Here is a 13184-nt window from a genome sequence, read left to right as displayed (position 1 = left end):
GTGTTATGTGTTTTTTGCCACCAGAGGGAAAAAAAAGAAGCAAAGAAAGAAAAAAGAAGATATGGTGGGTGGGTGTGATTATCAGGCACAAAACTCTAAGTTTTCCTATTCAGCAGAGAATCTAAATGGCCACTTCCCAGTCACGCCAGCATTTAATTAAATCTCAAGCTGGAGTCATTATTGATTGCATTTCTTTTGCTTCAAAGTATGGAGATAGAGCAATATTAATATTCCTCTTGCCTCCTTTTTTACTCAATATTTTGGCCTCTATAAAGCTTAACTGTGAAATGTTTGAATTTCTCTCCGTGTCTGTGAGCTGCTGACAAAACCTCTAAATATGGAGATACCCCTGTCCCCAACACACACACACAAGCCTGAGTCTCGTTCAGTGCCAGGCCTCAGGAGACGTGAAATCAGTCAGCCAAACATCAATACTGGAATCAAGGTCCTCACAATCAATCACTTTTAAGTAAAAAATTTTCCAGTGATCAAAATGCATCTCCTTTTGCACGTTATATAAGTTGGTGCTGCTTCAGCATGTTAATGCAATTTGCAGTTCCTTACCTTTTTGTTGCGATGTGAAACAGATGAAGGAATTTCATTGCAATGGTACCCAGCAGCATATCACGAGGTTGGAAAACAAAGCAAAAAAAAAAAAAAAAGAAAGAAGAGGAAAGAGAAAACTGTTAGAATATGTCCTTGGAAAGAAGGACAGAAGTATGCTCCTAAGTAACATCTATTTCATGAAGAACACAGCAATCTCAGAACATAGAGATATTCTGACACACAGTGACACGCTTCATAAGAGCCACCTCTCCTTCCATCATAATTAGAAACCTATAGCTTCTAGCACAAAGAACAAAGAGAAGACACTTCAGCATCTACCCAAAGACTTCTTCCTGAGCTCATCTTCACTGAGCTGTAGATTCTCTTACTACAAACTCGAAAACACAGGATAGCAGCGCTGCCGGGGCACAGATTTCTCTCCTTGCAATACCTTCTTCTGAACCCAAGAAAAGAACTCCACTCCCTAAATCTATATGCAATGTATTGACACCGACATTTCTCTACTCCCCGACATTTCTCTACTCCCCAACATTTCGGAGATGTGACCTGTGAAACAGTCAGTATACACGACCCCTGTATAAGAGGCCTCAGGTGCGGGCAGGTGACCGCTGTTCTCCTGTCCCAGTAGGGCTAGCACAGCCCTCTACAGCACGGGTCAGGCAGACTGTCTCTCGCATTCCTGTAATACCCGTGCTATCTCACACACACACGCTTCCTAATGGATGCCCGATCCCAAACTCATCCGCGCCCTTCTGGAAGCCATGTGGCTAAGCCGAGGAGCAGGGAGTTTGTGCCGCCTGCTATTTTGGGAGGAAGATACAGTGTAGAAACCATGAAAGGAGAGAAGGTGATGCTCCCTTCCCTCCGGAGATTAAGGAAAACACACATTATCCAGGGCTGACACAGAACTGAACAGATGTGATTTGAGGGAATCTGTCTTTTCTTCTTCTTTTTCTTGTTAAAATAGGCAAATTTGCACAGCCTGGCTCAAAATTTAGGTCAGAGTCTCCTGGGAAAACTGCCTTTGCTCACGTATCTTACAGACATTATTTCCATGCCTGACGTTAGCTGTCTGAGGCTAGTGTGGACCAAAACGTGATAATGACCAAGCTGACCTTTGATCCCTGGCCAAGGGCAAGAGGTGATACAGGGCCTCCCTGAATATAATCTGATGTCCCAGGAAGCTGAAACAGCATCCACACAGCAGGACCGCGAAGCCACCGGAGGAGGGAGAGGATGTGCGTTCCCTTTCTCGCTAAAAAGCATCCTCCGCCCCACTTCTTATCTGAACAGTTACGAGCACAGAGGACACACAGCTCTAGGTCAGGGCAAAGGAGGTGGTTAACCAGGTTCCAGATGGGTTTCCAGCTCCTGGTTGTGGCAGACATTGCTAACTGTTCTCCAAACCTACTTCCCTTTCCCGGGGGCACGCAGCTAGACTGTGTTTCCTACAATCAAGCCGTGGCCGTGTGGCTGGGTTCTGGCCAGTGGCTTATGGGTGGACATGATACTGTGACGGGCCCATAAGACTGCCTACACGATCTACTTTCTCCTCCCCATCGGCGGACTGGCTGCTGATGTCCAAGGGGAAAGATGGCAGAGCTCTGTCACCCCAGGCCCCTGGGTAACTGTGTGGAGCAAGGCCTTCCCCGCTCAGCTGTGGAACTTTCTGAGCAGGAGAAATCAGCATGTGCTGTCCCTGGGTCTGGGGCTTCGCCTGCCCCTGTGGTCCACATTAACCTCACTTACACACCCCTCAGGAGGGGGGCTCACGTCCAGATCTTGGCTTCCACTGGATGCCTCTGTACGCTTCCAACGAGTCCCTCCTTTTCTCTTAAGCTCTTATGAACGTGTGCTGTTCCTCACAGTGAGTCTCTGAGATTGGGCTTGAAGAGCATATCCGGGAAGTCCAGTGAGGGGGCACAGCTGACTGTCCTCTGGGGGTGAAGCAGGTGGCTCTGCGTCCACCCTTGTGCAACCCAGGGGGCTGAGAGCTTCAAGAGAAAGGCTCCTGACAGGCCCAGACAGGTCTCCCTACTAACAACATCAACTAAGCTGTTTGCCTCCTCCGCAGCTACCTCGACAAAAGACAGACAGCCTTCCATTAAATTGAGAAGGAACATAAAAAAGAATTTCTTGACAACAGCTGGAATATCTTGAATCAGACCACAAGGTCTGAAGATCTTCAGAGCTAAACATGAACAGAGAGACAACTACTCCCAGTTGGTTTAGCTCAAGCCTTTACTGACCGTATGCCCTGGTGACTTTTATACTAAGGAAGCAAACTTTTCAAGAGGAGAAAAACAAAAAGCAAAGCTTTCTAGTAGTTTCCCCTGTGCTGCAAGGGGACAGTTCCTATGAACTGTTCAGCAAAAGGGTGCAACAACAGCACCACTCCTCCTTAGGAAAAACACTCACAGGCACACAAACCTGCACGGCACACTCGACACAGGCTTAGGAAACAGCCACGCCCAGTGGCACACCTGTCTCTCGCTGATGGCGATGTCTGAATTCATCGAACACATAGGTGTGGAGTATCTACAACGGAATCAGTGCTGGAGGGGCAGCCAGGACCTACGATTTACAGTTCCTGTTTTCAAGCTGCTTACAAACTGCTAACAGAAGCAGGACATAGCGTGAAAGTTTAAATGAAGTAAGAGAATAGTACAAACAGTGTAACAAAGATGTCTACAGCCCAATCATCGGGCAGAATCCAGCCTATTATTTGTATCTAAGTTGACTTCCAAACCCATTTAACTTGCCGACACCATTGCTCCTTGGCACTCCCAATCCCAGTTCCCCTGTTTGATTTCTTTCCACATTAATACACATCACTTGGTACCATACTATTTAATGGGCTCATTTAATGTGCTTACTAAACTTCATGAAGGCAGAGATTTTCTGGTTTTTTTCACTGTTGTACCCTAGTGCCTTGCACAGTGCTAGGCACATAGAAAATGCACAATAAATATTTGTCAAACAAATGAAAACCACTCCCAGTTTCTAAATACAGAAATTAATGATAGACAATCACCATGTTCCCAAAGTATCAATGGCGGATACTTTGCCAACAATAGCTAGAGCCCCCAAACCTGCTCATCAATAGGAATGCAGAATGAGGCTTCAAAATGATCAGGATCTCAAGTGTCAAACACAAGATGCGGCTATTTATAAGATGTAGTAGGCAAAGCTCGTGCTCCGCACATGGCCATCTTCTTATTTGAATTAATGGTATAACCAAGAAGGTGACCCTTAGACACTCAAATGTCCAGAGGGTCATTAGCACTATTAATACTATCTAAAAATACAACAATAACATATAAAAGACAAGGACGTGTGCTCTGAATAAAACGTTTGTACTAATACAGCAAAACCCGAAGCTACAAAAGCACTATGCTAAATTGCCGGCCTATTTACTCAACTAGCGAGTGGCTGAAAAGAGCTTCAAGGGCGAAATGAATTGAGGCTGTCCGCCCTTGCCACTTAACACGTATCTTCTTTATTCAGGATGTCTGCAATCCGGTGCAATCTCATAAGGAATCTTGAAACCCAAATTCCTGCTTCTCTCCTAGCAATCTTGGTGCCCGGGTATTTATTTTACATCTCGAGCTCCTGCGGCATGCGTGGGGAAAAGATCGCTTCTAAGGAGCTCCTCCAGGATAACGCCATATTTAATCAGTAGCTGAAATGAACAGGACTTGGCCTTGCTGACTCTCCGTGCTCGTCTCACAGCTGTGACTGAGTGGGCGTTTCAGAGAGCAAATGATAGATGCTCATACGTCTTGGTCACTGTCACTGATATAAAAAAAAAAAAATTCAGATCCTTGTCTATAGAGTGCCCGGGAAACACACCCCAAAAGAATCTCATTAGAGTGGAAATGAAGCCAATGGATATGTACGGAGCCAGCGCCACATGCACAGAAAATTATGCAGAAACCAATCTGCCAGGACAACAGTTTAATTTTCATAAGCAAAACTTGGCCCTAAGATACCAAGCTAATAATAGATTTTTATTGAAAATATCTTCATTTATCAGACAAAAGGGGTCCTCTTAGGGAAATGAGAGGCCCTACATCCAATTCAAAGGAGAATTGGCCTTACAAACACACCAATCCGGAACGGAAAGGAGAGTTGTCATTCCATGGTGGCTCTTCCCAGAGTCCCTCTATGAGACTTAGTCTAATGAGAAGACAAAAGGCCTCCCTAAAACTGCACAGCTCCCAGAAAGAGCAGGTTTAATGTTTCTGCTCTATTTTTTGCTCTATATAATCTCCCCCAGGGTTTAATTTTTAATGAATCGTACGTGTGTGCAGGAGCACACGCGGTTATGGCTTCGGCTACCCTCCAGTTGTTGGTCGTGGAATGCCAATGATTCCAGCCATCCCCAGCGACAAACACTGCGCGTACACCGCACCCACACGGCGTCTTCTCTGCCTCTCTCTCTCGTTCCTTCCTCTTTGGAGTCCAGGCTGACCCTGTCCAAGAGAGATTCTAATAAAACGAGGGATAGGAGGCCAGTTTTTCAACTTGTAATCCCAGGCACAGAGATGTGATCAAGTCATCTCCAAGAATAAAGAGGTCTAACGGGGGGCGCGTTTTGGGAGGGGTGGGCCTTAAGGTTCTTGCGTTGGGAGGAATGGGAAGGTTGAGTTTTTTGTTCCTTTTTTTCTTCCGGGGTTTTGGCCGTTTTTTTTTGCTTTTTTTTTTTCCCCAATTTTTTTTTTCCTTGGCTTTTGACCGCGGGGGGGGGGTTCCCTTTTTCCTTGCTTTTTTTTTCAAACCTCCTGGAGAAGAACTGCATGTGCTGGACACTTTCCTATACCTGGTCACACTGGCTGGTCACTCACAAAGCACTTTCACTCCCATTTCACAGAAGAACAAACTGAGGCATGGGCATGTGCAGCTGAGGGCCCAAGCTCACAGAGCTAATAAGTGACATGTCTAGGACACAAAGTTCAGTCCGCCAGTTCTCTAACCTTTCTGTCACACCACTCTGCTGTGCACGCAGGACCTGGCCGGTGAAGAGTTACTGAGCAAAGGGGCAATGCTGTTGGAAGGAGTGTGTGGTTGCCAAAGGTGTCTGGGGTGAATGGTGCACAGATTAAGTAATAGTGCAGACACCAGCCAAGGAAAAACACAAGACCAGACCAGTGACAGAGGGACATGGCCCAACGCCAGGCGGCTGGGTGGTAATGCCACAGGAAATATTTGGCCAAAATGACAGCTTGGCCATGCCCAGTGCAGTGAGCAGCCCTCACCCTACTAAAATCCCCTCTGCCCAGCCCTGGGCACAGAGGCGTCCAGCACAAGGGTGAAGCTACTTTGTATCTAAGGGCAAATATGTTCTGAGTTCCAAACAATTAACATACAACTGATCTGCTGAAATGTGACCCATGTTTAAATTGAGAATTTCCCAAATATTTCTCTCTCTTGTGGTAGGAAGAGATGGTACGGAGAAGCTGCTTTATTTTTGTCACTGGCACTAACCCTTTAGCTTTTTAATGTTATAATTCATTTTTCTTTTGGTGGTGATTGAATCACAAAGTCTCAATGCCTTGCAACTCTTAATATGGATACCTTTTTTATTGCTAACCTCTCATCACTACTTAAACATCACCAATTTTGCTAAAAGCAATGGAGGTTTTAAAACGTTATCCCTAAAAGACAGTTCCTGCCTAAAAAGGTGTTGCATTTATACTTCCATTATAATCTTCATTCCCTTCTTTTTACAGAAGCAATCAGACCAGTAGCGATATGATACAAGCTCCATTTTAAATGGCACTTGGAGGAAAAGACACAAAAGTTTTGGGAATGCCTGAAATAGTCCTCTACACAGTCTTGTACCTCCCTATGGCAGACATGTGGACACAGAGGTTTTGTACAGCCCTGATAAGCCCTTATTTATTGCAAATTCCATTTGTTATTCTACAGCAGTGTCTGTGCAATAGAATTACCTGGAGAGCTTTTGTAAAAATGATTCCTAGAACCCATCCCGGAATCAAGCTGGGGAATCACAGTTCTAATGCACAAGAGGTAATGAAATAGAGACAATGTATAGTTCAGACAACCAGCTAAAATCACTACCTTCTTTCTCTGAGTTTAACGCTGGAAGAAATACAGGCCGTCGCTATGGTAGGCAGCAGGGAGGCCCAGACAGGAAGAAGGATTTATCCTCTGGAGAAAGTTCAAACCTTGCCATGTCCCTGGCACCGAGATCTATCGGGCTTGTCTGACCACTGTGAGATGTGGTGGATGTTCTGGGATCAATGTGCATGACGGTCATTCTGCCTACATCTGACCTAGTAAGGTGGAGGAGTTTTTCCACTGGGAATTTGCTTATTTTCCGTGTTGTGGGCAAATCTACACCGTGTTTGCAGTGGCGGCAGGGAAGTTGAGCGGATTTCTATTGAAAAGTAACAATATTGCTTTTTATGAGAGAAATGTTGCTTTAAAAGGCATTTCAAAACTACACACTAATGTCAGGGAGACAAGAGGAGCTCGATAATTTGTCAATTGCATCTGCTGAGAACACAATTATGAGAAAAATGAACTGTAATGATATAATAGATCTTTTTGTGTTATTTAAAGACTAAGCAATAAAAGAGTAGGGTGATAAACATGAGGGGAATATGGCTGTAAACACGTCTGAATCTGTGTCACCAGCACGTGAGGCAGCCCCGCCCTGGGACGGAGGCAGCAGCAAGAACTCTGGGCCCTCGGTTCAAGTTCTGACTTTACCACTTGGAGGAGCTGTCTGACCTGGAGTGAGCCACGTGGGCTCACCGAGCCCAGTCTTCTCACAGCAGCGTAAAGACCAGGGCACAGGGCCTGCCACATAAGAGGCACTGAATAAATGGCAGCTATTTACTGCTTTTACTATGATTAGTATCATTATTATTACTATTTGTTGTTGTTGTTAAGGGCAGTTTGGGGAAGGAGCTAATCAAAGATCTAGGATCAAACTTTGCAATGCGGAGCAAATACCAGCTGCACAGATTCCACAAACGATGACCTCAATGAATATTTTAATTCTGAAGGGTGGCCTGGAGCCTTGGAAACTCTGTCTCCACATCCAGCCTGGTGACCTGGCATCTTGCACTCTGCCCAGCCAGCTCTGAGCAGATCACCCACCTTTGCCTGTCTCAAACAACAGTTTGTAGACGCGAGGAGGACAAGCTGCTGCCAAACAAGTCTGTCTGCTCCAGCCTAGGAGCGTGTAAAGGGCCTCTCTCATCACTCCGAGGCCGCGCTCTCTGCTGCAATTTTGATAGAATTAAGAAGGAAAATAAAAATTAATCCAAGTTAATGTCTTCCATTAAAATTGGGATTTCTCTTGACTTGTTTACAACCATTTTTCCATTTTTTCGTAAATGAAATATACTGTTATGTGTCAGCAAGACATGGTGTCAGGGATTAGAATTTCTCAGATACTACTGCAATCATTATGAAGGAAAATGTGGCCCATTTGTTCCTAGATATAACAATGAAAACCAAACTTGCCTGGAATCTTTAGAAGACTTAGAGAAAGCCAACTTTATCAAAACTCCTTATCCAAATGCTGAACTCCCTACTTATCAAAGTCATCCATTCAGCAAAACATTATCAAAAAGTTACTACCCAACTGTGCTTCAGACATCCGAGAGCTGCATTCTATTTTTCTCTCATCATATTACTTAAGATTTTATAAGTTGTCTGATTAGAAGGCTGATTTAATTAGAGTACTAATAGAAATGACAAACATTACATATGTTCATATATTGCTAAAACCTTTTCAATTATATTTGAGGTACCACAAGTGTGATAGCTGATGCTAAGCATTCGGGCCTTTAATGACAGAGGGCCTCAGGCAATCTGCACACACTTTTATGACACACATTAAATATACATTCAAAGTACTTCTGGGAAATTTAACAGAAGTGTCGATTCATGGTCTTTTGCCAGACCCCGAGTAATCCAGCTGTCGGTAAACGGGTCTTATACTGACTTTGATGCTGTAGTAAAAGCCAGATGAACACACACAGGAAAAACGAGGATTCCTTTTTTTAAAATTTCAGAGTACTATACTTCATCACTCTGGTGTCTTTAGGTAAGTTACTATCCAAGCAAAGCTCTTCAAAAATAAATTATCATCATCAGGAGCTATGCTGAAGAATGAAATAAACCGCAGTTTCTCATATGTATTGAGCTTTAAGAGAACTGTAATACTAAAATCAGATAAAGAATTTTGAAATATCTCGTGACTCTACAGTTTACAATCTGAAGAACACACAACAGCTGTTTTACTGTACGGACAGAGACTTAGCTACGGTGCCATCAGCCCCTGCTTCACTGGATTTAGAGGATTTAAAAAAGAAAGGTGGAAATCTGTTTATTTTACCATGTAGCAGAATGGTGAGTAGGATTTGTTCTGTTGTCCTGTCCTGGCAACCAAGGAAGCAAAGCTAAACTCAAAGAGATAGTCAAGTGCACCACTGTCTAACGTACAGATGGTTGGGAAGAAATATCCCCACAAAGGCTCAGGGAGATGGCAGAATGGCCCCTCTACACCACACTGCACTCCCCACTCGTCCCCTCCTTCCTCCTTCCCAGTCTAGAGAAGACAAAAAAGAAAGCAGGTGGGGAGTCAGTTCTGGGTCTTCCACCTTGTGAGAGTATCTAGGCTTTTCCTTCCTCTTCCTGTAGAATCATTTTCCTCTCTTTCCTCTAAAGACAAGTGAAAGGTGACTATGCAAGAGAATTACCTTGGAGGAGCCAGCAGAAAAGGGAAGCTGGCATCCTGGTTCCCAGTGGGACGACTGCAGGGTCAGAGCCTTGCTGATGGGCCCTGAGCCTGTCTGAGCTGGCAGGTGAATTGGACAGAAATGGCAGCATGAAGATGGGCAGCAGCTCTCTGGGGGAGCTGAGGATGGACGAGCTTCCTATGGGGCAAGGGGGTCTACATCCCTGCACCAGGACCCTATCCGAGTGGGCAGCTTGCAGATAAGGGGATCTGGAGTAGGGGTGGGCTGCACCAGGGCGGAGCTGAGGAGTGGCTAGATGAACTAGAGTCGATGCCAGACCTTCTACACCCAGGAATCATGGGATGGGGAGTCCTTAAAAAGGGTTTTGAAGAACCCTCCCTTGGGCACCACAAGAAGGCCAGTATTTGGATGTCTCCCCACCTGGCAGGCACCCACCACCAGTCTGGGTTACCAGAGAAGCAGCTAATCCTACAGAGAGAGGACTGTAGCCATGGCCAGTGACATGAGGGATGCCTGTCTCTCCTCTCCACCCTAAAACACGGGAAAAGATGGAGAATGAGAAGAGGGACCTGGGACAGTGTCCCAGAACACATTCCTCTCCCCTCTTGCAAGGTGTGCGTGTATGTGTGGGTAAGCTGGAAAGAGTAGGCCCTGCCCCTCCCCGACTCCAACTCCCTTTAAGCCTAAAGAAGGCAGGTGCTGAAGGGAAGCGAAAAAAAATAACATTTACAAAGAAGTTGGGTCTGGTCCTTTAAATTAGAAAACCCCAGGTTTATTTTTAATTAATGAAAACAGTTGGGATTCCACCAAAGATGTTCAACTTAATAAATCTTGTCTGAGGAGGCACCATGTGCCTGGCACTATTTTAGGCACTTGAACAACAATGACACTAATGAACGAAACAAAAATCCCAGCCCTCCTGCTCCTCGTGGGGAAGGGAGGTTTCACACAGTGCGGTTCGTACAGTGAGTGGAGAAAAATAAAACCACTGAACCCCTCCAGGTTCAGGCTAGTTCATAAACCAGTTTCAACAGCTTCCAAAGATTAAATTTCTTTCTGAAAATTCTGCTCCCACACAAAACACTGCCTTCTGCAAAAGGGCCCAGAGAATGAGGAGGAGGGGATGGGAGCTGAAGGCAGGCTGGTGACACGGGGACACTACGGGCTTAGAGAGATGCTTCAGGGCACTCAGGATCCCCCGAAGGAGACTAGCGGGACCAGATACAGATTTAAGATCTGCTCCAAATTATACCAAGGGAAGCACTACTGTGTTTTCCAAACTGTTCCTCTTAAACAAAAAGACATTATTTATATAGTAAATAGGTCCACATTTATAGATAACTCGAAAATCTTTGGAAAGGCACCCAAACCTACTTTTCCCCTTCTTGCTTTTTTTCTTTTCTCTCCCTTCCTAGTTTCCCATTCCATTCTACTTTCCCTGAGAAGGATTTTGTTCTGCCCATTTGAGAGATCCAGAAGGTACGAGAATCATGAAACTCATGAATCCCAACCAATTCAACAAGGAACCTCCAGGGTCTAAGTTTCAGATGACTCTGAAATACACAATAAATTCGACTCCCCATTCTCCTTTCTGAAGCGGATCATTGCCATTCTTCTCAAAGCCCGTTTCTGGAGTGGAGTGCCTGTTGTTCTCCTAAGATTGGTGGAGTTGGCTCAGAAACGATACCTCACAATATAGCAATTTGACGTGCTGAGCTAAAGGGTAGCCTCAAGGTCTCTCTGACACCTCCACTCCCCACCCCACCCGGCAGGCCCTCATTCTTCTGTCTCTCCCAAAGCACAGGACGAGGCTGTTCTCCGAAATTCCTTTATCTACCGAGAAACCAGACCCACCAAAAGAGGAACACAATTGCCTTTGGATCCCTTCCCTGAGATTTCATTAACCAGAGGAGAGGAAAAGACTGAACGTTAAACACCACACCTAGAGTCCAGAGGAAATTTGTCCCGAACCACGGTCTGTTCTCAGGTCCCATTCAATTCCCAAAGAGAATCATTTACAAATTATTGTCTGGTCTTCAGGCCCATTCATTTACAGCGCCCATCCCCCCACCCCTCCCTCCTCTCTCCCCCCAGTGAAGAGGGTATTTAACTGTCAACCATCTAGCCCTTTCTTTGAATTTTCATATTTTACATAAGTCTCATGCACATGTTGTACATAATAAATTTGTCACTGTTATGCTTTTCTCCTGTGAAGCTGTCTTTTGTTACAGGGGTGTCAGCAGTGACCCTTTACAGTGGGGAGGAATGAGATCCGCCCGCCTTTCTGCCCCTCCCATGGTTGCTTCCTCACTGATTTCACCCCAGGCACAGCTATGTTGGGCCAAGCTCTAGCTCCCCAGGATAATAAAACCAGACTAAGAAATGAGTCAGTACGAAGCGTGACTACTACAGCAATGTTGCAGGAGGCCTGTGGTATTCCTAATGAGCCTGGGTTACAGTTTCATTTAGTGTCAGATGATTATATCCGAATAAAGTTAAAGGTCCTCCACTAAGGCCTAGGTTGTTGGCTGTTTACAAGGCAGAGCCGCATAGATGACCTCGTTACTTTTAAATGGCTGAGTACTAAAAAAGACAAGGGCACTTCTACCCTGAAACCTTGCAACTTTCCAAAATGAGTTCACTTTTAACATTGCCTCTGGATAACGTCAGCCCACGGGGTGCTAACAATGGCCCAGGGAAGTTCCTTAGAGCAAACATAGGATTATCACTACACATTCTTCATTGAGGGAAACAAAAGTGCCAGCATAACTCAAAATCCTTCAGCGTGGTTTCTGTGAAATGCCTTTTCTTCAAAAGCCAGTACATTTTCCAACCTGGCACACTCAAGGCTGGATAATTCTTTTTAGTCAGCTGAGAGAACCCTCTAGATTCAATTCTTTTAGGAAACTATGGGACCTAATTAAGCCCAACAGGCAGAGCACTAAATGCAAATTTTCATCCTCAAGCAATTCAGTGTAAGTAGCAAAGCCACTTTGGTTTTTCTGTGTTCCAGATAAGTATTTTGTCATCATGAACTGAGAAGAATAATAATAAACTAGCCATGGTAAATGTAACTCCGGACAGGATACTGGATTGTGTGTAGATCTATGGGCCTGACATTAATAAAATTCTGTTTATCTCTAATATATTAAAATAGTATTTTATAGGAAAATTTCAGTGTGTGGCACAGAGAGGAGACATGCTGAACCCATTGACATTTAGCTAACAGAATTTTTAATAGAATTGAGTTGGCCTAGGAAGGAAGAAAAATAGGAAAGAAATGCCAACCAGACGACTCCCTAGAGAATAATTCATTTTGGTTTTATGTGATATTAAATATCACTTCCTCCACCAAGGTTGGAACCTGTATTAGCCTTAGCAAAGCAAATTTTACCCATCCAAAAACCTCATCACCATGGCCCGTAGGTTAATCTCAGGGTCTAGGGCACTGCTACCAGCCATTCCAACAAAAACTAGACAATTCACCGGGAATGGTGCCATTTTCCATTTCACTGTGCAGATGACAATAGGGCTTCCAGGTCACAAGGACAGGTGGCTTATCAAACAGTGTTTGGAACCTCTGTCCTCTCTGCCAAGTCTGACTTCTGGCTTGATTTGACCTGCTCCATGTCTATCATGGGCTACATGTCAGGACAGAAGTTCTGCAGCTCCGAATGCAGTTTTCCCTCCCATGGCAAGTCCAGAGCTCTGGAATGATTAGTATTTCACAGGGCAAGGAGACCTCTCCAGCCCCACAAGTGGCCGGTTGTCAGAGCATCTTGCACTTGAACAACAATGACACTAATGAACGAAACAAAAATCCCAGCCCTCCTGCTCCTCGTGGGGAACGGAGGTTTCACACAGTGCGGTTCGTAC

The 13184-nt window shown here is 44.9% G+C and overlaps 1 protein-coding gene across 6 annotated transcripts in view; it reads right to left on the bottom strand.

Annotated features, from left to right (window-relative positions):
- Positions 1–13184, bottom strand: part of NCAM1 (neural cell adhesion molecule 1) — a 301367-nt gene that overhangs the window by 132665 nt on the left and 155518 nt on the right. Inside the window, exon 1 of one of the 6 annotated variants that reach the window (XM_012659196.1) lies at positions 565–1080. The exons of the other annotated variants lie outside the window; for them this stretch is intronic. The gene's annotated coding sequence lies outside the window, so the exon portion shown is untranslated. Of the gene's footprint in view, positions 1–564; positions 1081–13184 lie in introns of those variants that run through there. 6 annotated transcript variants of the gene reach the window in all.

This window comes from Propithecus coquereli, unplaced genomic scaffold, assembly GCF_000956105.1.
Source record: "Propithecus coquereli isolate 6110/MARCELLA unplaced genomic scaffold, Pcoq_1.0 Scaffold6, whole genome shotgun sequence".
Classification (NCBI taxonomy): Eukaryota; Metazoa; Chordata; class Mammalia; order Primates; family Indriidae; genus Propithecus; species Propithecus coquereli.
This window is presented reverse-complemented; position numbering and strand designations above follow the sequence as displayed.